Source organism: Pangasianodon hypophthalmus, chromosome 27 (assembly GCF_027358585.1).
Source record: "Pangasianodon hypophthalmus isolate fPanHyp1 chromosome 27, fPanHyp1.pri, whole genome shotgun sequence".
Lineage (NCBI taxonomy): Eukaryota > Metazoa > Chordata > Actinopteri > Siluriformes > Pangasiidae > Pangasianodon > Pangasianodon hypophthalmus.
In genome coordinates this window covers 10,403,290-10,409,289 of record NC_069736.1, presented here as the reverse complement: position 1 = coordinate 10,409,289, position 6,000 = coordinate 10,403,290, and positions in this window count along the sequence as shown.

The following is a 6,000-nucleotide window of genomic DNA, read 5'->3' as shown; positions in this document are numbered from 1 at the left end:
GCTCACGCTGATGAATAAAAACAACGTTAATATTATTAATATTGAATTTTTGGAACTGAATTGTTTTTGAAGTCCTGACATCTTTTTAAAGTGTATTAAATATAGCTGTACTTCACAGTAATTTTTCATACAAGTTTGCATATTTAAATACAAATGCTAATTCTGACAAGCATCACACAATACATAATATTAGTCAAAATATTACAAACACGTGCAGCTGCAAACATTTTAGCATAGATAACATTGTGATTGCATCAATCAATAAAACCCCAGTAGTACAGTATCATCAGTATGCGGAGAACATCAAATGGAATTCATGGTTTGCTGACTTGACTGATTTGGTTTTAGTTATCTTTGATCTAAGACACCTTATTGTTTGCACCCCAAATGTTAGGGTTCTTATTAGAATGAATTCCAGCAACTTGAAAACGTAGGAAAATATTTTGAATAGCTGACATAAATAGTGTATTAGTATTAGAATCATTACAACCAGGAAGCTTAGTGCCAAGATTTTGATTTCTAACACTCCCACAAAAAAGTCAAACAAACAAACAAAACAACCAGACCATCTTGCTATGCTTCACGGCCCACTGGGGGTCAGTGCACCTAAATTTGAGAACCTCTGCCCTAGACATACAGTGGATATAAAAAGTCTACACATACCTTTTAAAATGGCAGGTTTTTGTGATGTAAAAAATGAAACTAAGTTAAACCATGTAAGAACCTTTTTCACCTTTATTGTGAAATTGCAAGGTATAAAAAAATCAAGTGACAAACAACTAGTAATGTTTTGGGCGCGGGGGGGGGGGGGGGGGAGACAAAAAACTTCAAATACCCACACCCTTTTATAATTGGGAATGTGGCAGTGTTCAGAATCAACCAATCACATTCAAACTGGTGTTAAAAACTAATTAGTATACTCCTGCCATCAATTAAAGTGACTGATTAACCCAGCTGTTAATAAGTATAGCTGTTCCTTTAAGATTTTGACATCATCTTGATCTCACTGTTGAAAAATATTAATATGGAGAGGGTTACAAAAAAAATTTCTAAGGCATTGGATATACTATGGAACACTGTAAAGACAGTCAACAAGTGGAGAAAATATGGCACAACAGTGAGATTGCTAAGAACAGGACGTCCCTCTAAAATTGATGAAAAGACCAGGAGAAAACTGGTCAGGGGGGCTGCCAAGAGGCTTACATTAAAAGAATTGCAGCAATTTCTGGCAAGTACTGGTTGCTTCCTACATGTGACAACAATCTCCATAACTCTTCATATGTCTGGCCTTTTTTAATTAAAAAAAAAAAATATCCAAGCCCTGTAAAAATATATCCAGTCTCCAATGTGGAATAATGTGTTATGATCTAATGAGACCAAAGTTGAACTTTTTGGCCATAATACCAAAAGTTATATTTGGCACAAAAAAACAATCCACAGCACATCGCCAAAAGAACACCATCCCCATGGTGAAGCATGGAGGTGGCAACGTCATGCTTTGAGGCTGTTTTTCTTCGGCTGGAAGTGGGGTTTTAATCAGGGTGGAGGGAATGATGAATAGCTACAAATACCAGTCAATTTGGCACAAAACCTTAAGGCTTCTGCTAAAACATTTAAGATGAAGAGGAATTTCACCTTTCAGCATGACAATGACCCGAAGCACACCTCCAAATCAACAAAGGAATGGCTTCACCAAAACAAGATCACGATTTTGGAATGGCCCAGCCAGAGTCCAGATCTAAATCCAATTGAAAATCTGTGGGGTGACCTTAAGAGAACTGTGCACAGGAGTTAGAATGCTTTTGCAAGGAAGAATGGCAAAATATTGCCAAGTCAAGATTGTCAAGAGTGCCAAACTGATTGACTCTTATCCAAAAAGACTGAATGCCGTGATTAAATCTAAAGGTGCTAAGTATTAGTTTAGGAGTGTGCATGTTTATGCAACCTGTTTATTGTGCAGTTTATATTTTTATTTTTTTTTCCCCCTAAAATGATTCTTATTGTTTCTTACTTTAATTTATAGGTTGCAGTTTCACAATAAGGGTAGAAAAGGTTCTGACATGATTTAGCTTGGTTTCTTTTTTTTTTTTCAACATCACAAAAACCTGCCATTTCAAAAGGGGTGTGTGGACTTTTTATATCCATCGTATGCTGCAGATCACATAGCCAGTTTTAAGCCTTACTGCATTATTACAATCATGCCAGTTATTTCTCAGGGTTACAGTCGATATATACATTATAATTAATACAGATTTTTTAAAACACAGTCTCTTAACACCTCAGACTACACAAGATGAACTAAAACACTCAAGTAAGAACCAACTAGATATGAATTCTAGCATTTGGGGAACAACCCTTGCCCAACATTTCATTTTTTAAATAGAATCACACTAGAATGTTCAGTTTTACAAACATTACACTGCAAGTTTTCTTAATGTGGCAGTGAACCCAAAGCCATGCTAGTGTGTGCAACTAGGTACCTAGAACACCTCTGTGAGCCACTAAGAGGTAGCACCTTCAAGAAAGACATCACTAGTATTTCTGTATGCTGTACCTGAGCTTCACAGTTACTAGCTTAGAAATGTTACTTTTTTCCCTTTTATGCCAGATTGCGATTATGAACATTCTACAGCGTGTCCCAAAAGTCTTCATACATAGGGGAAATTAACACTTTTTAGCAAAATGTCTTCATAAAGACAAAATTTTTCATGCTTAGTTTATATTATATATCTACACACACACACACACACACAGTTTTATATATATATATATATATATATATATATATATATATATATATATATATATATATATTTTTTTTCAGATAGCCTTTAAGAATGCCTTTGACAAAAGAATGTATTGAAATCATTCTCATGGCTGGATCGGGAAGCTGTCACAAGGTTGGGATGGACTTTAACAGGAAACATGGCAAGCATATCACACACGACAGTGTTGCCAAACCTATTAACAAATTCAAAAAGACTGGAATTGTTGCGGACCAACTGAGAAGTGGATGTCCATGAACATGCACTGATGAAGGCACAGCTGACGTGGTGCTGGCGTACATAGTCCCCTATGTATGGAGACTTCTGGGACACCCTGTATAACTGTCTTCTATAGCTCTGCCTAAGCCATCTGACAAATATAAGAAAAGTATCCTTATACATTAATATAAAAAGTCTACATACCCCTGTTAAAATGGCAGGTTTTTGTGAAGTAAAAGAATGGCACTAAGATAAATCATGTCAGATCTTTTCTCACCTTTAATGTGTAATTGCAAAGTATACAAATATAGTGAAAAACAATCAGAAACTTTCATAGGGGAAAAAAAAAAACTTACAATAACCTAGTTAGTTGCATAAGTGTGCACACCCCTAAAATTATACTTTGTTGAAGCACCTTTTGATTTTATTACACCACTCAGTCTTTTTGGGTAATTGTCTGTCAGAGTGACACATCTTGACTTGGCAATATTTTCCCACTCTTTCTTGCAAAAACATTTTAAATCCATCAAATTCTGAGGGCATCTCCTGTGCACAGCTCGCTTCAGGTCACCCCACAGATTTTTAGTTAGATTCAGGTCTGGGCTCTGGCTAGGCCATTCAAAAACATTGATCTTCTTTTGAAAGCCATTCCTTTGATGATTTGGATGTATGGTTTGGGTCATTGTCATGCTGAAAGGTGAAATTTCTTTTCGTCTTCGGCTTACTAGCAGACACCTAAATATTTTGCACTAAATCGACTGGTATTTTAGCAATTCATTATTCCCTCCACCTTGATAAAATCCCCAGTTTTGGCTGAAGAAAAGCAGCCCTAAACCATGCTACACTGTGGGTATGGTGGGTATTTCCATTCTCTCCACTTGTTGCTGATGGCCTTCTTGGTGTTTTATGGTACATACTATGTTTTGGAAATTTTTTTGGACCCCATCGATTCCTTTTGACAGTGAGACTCTGTACAGGCTTTGTCAGCTCTTTGTAGACCATGGCTTCAGAAGTCAGAATAAACCAAGAAGATGTCAAGAAAATCTTACAGAAACAGCTGGTCTTTATTTGGGGTTAATCAGAATAATTTCACTGACGACAGCTGTATGATAATTATTTTTGAACGTTAGAGTGAATGCGATTGGTTCATTCTCAACGCAGCCATATCCCCGATTATAAAAGGGTGTGCACACTTATGCAACAAGACTATTGTAACTTTTCTATTTTTCCTATTTTTCCCCTAAAATGTTTCTTTTCTGTTGTTTTTCCCTTAATTTTTATACACTGAATTATTATTTCACATTGAGGGTGGGAAAAATTGTGACATGATTGATCTTGGTTGCATTTTAAAGGAGTGTATAGACTTTTTATATCCACTGTATAATGAGAGTGATACATGAAGACATGCTTCAATTATGACTGAATCTATTATGACTTTTATGGAAAAAACAAAACAAGACATGAATATGTTTTAATTAAATCATAAGCAATTGTCAGTATGTTAATGAGTTACTGGACCTAAGATTTAAGACAAATACAGTCCCCTTTGAAAGTGTTGGCAAGGCAAGGCCAATTCTTTTGTTTTTGCTTATATACAGTACACTGACGACAGTTGAGTTTAAGCTCAAAAGATGAATGAGATGACAGAATTTCAACTTTCATTGAAATTTAAATCTAGATGTGTTAAACAACTTAGAAAATGGCACCTTTGATGGCAGACCACCCATTTTTCAAGTGATAATATTCGAACATGTGAGTGACAGGTGTTTCTTGTTGACTAGGTGTGCCCTGCTAGACTGTTTAAACAGTTAATAACTCTGAAATGTCTACTCTTGGTTTGAGTGCTGGGCTTCGCCTGTGAAGATCCTTGTTGTTATAAAGGATACACCAACATTAAGACCAGAGAAGCTGTGGAGGTTGTATTGCCACTCCAATACTTTCAGAGGGGACTGTATAAGAACACTGTTTCTCTTCGGTGAGCCACAGAGATTACAAATAGAGACTTAAGTGACCATAATATGTACAGATAACTAAGAGGAACCTGTATTTTATGCATTATAACGAGGTGAGGACTAGATGCATAGTCAATTTCACAGATATTATTAGATGAAATATTGCTTCTGTTTATATATTTTTTAAAAAAACAAAACATTTGCTTTTATATGATGTCAAGCCTACTTTGGATTGATTGATTGATTGATTCATTTATTCATACATTTCAGTGGGCATCAGATACAGTAGTATCAAGTAGTATTTCATTACTACATTCTATTACTAAGTATACAGGTGAAATCAGCTTTTTTAGTCAATAAATAGAATAAATAGCTTTGGCCAATTTAACAAGGATCTGTTAAGAAGGTAGAATAAAGCATATTAGTAAGTTGTGTTAAGCCTGTCTTCACAGCCTTTCGATAATGTCTCATAAATCTCCAATAAAGTACGGTAATTAATTCATTAATAACATCATAATATTCACTGTTTGTATCTATCTTCTGCACTAATGCTACAGCCAGTGATGTAAATCTCAGACCTCAAAGCTTCAAAGATGATTATTTTAGGAAATGTCAAAAGTCATGAAATCTCAAATTTAACCACAATTTGATTTCATCTAATTCATTTAGATTAGTCTGGTATGATTCAGAAATGTTTCTGAAAACAAACAAAAGTGACTGGAAGAACTGTTTACACAGGAGCGGAAGATCTAAACTTAGTGCATTTTAATGTTTATTTTGACTATAAATATTAGAATAAAAATTCTAATTATTTTTGCGAATATTGCAAAGTGCAGTTGAATCAGCAACTTCATATTGGTGCATTTTTACAAACATAATTCTGAATATTAATGAATTGTGTACAATATAAAGCACTCTTTACTAATATATTGTAGTTATTTAAGAATGGCATTATTTAGTGCTTCAAGTAAAGTAAAACATCATATCACACAACATGATTACTATTTACTACCATTTATAGTTTATTTAAAACAGGGAATGTATTCCCCTCATGATATGTTGCT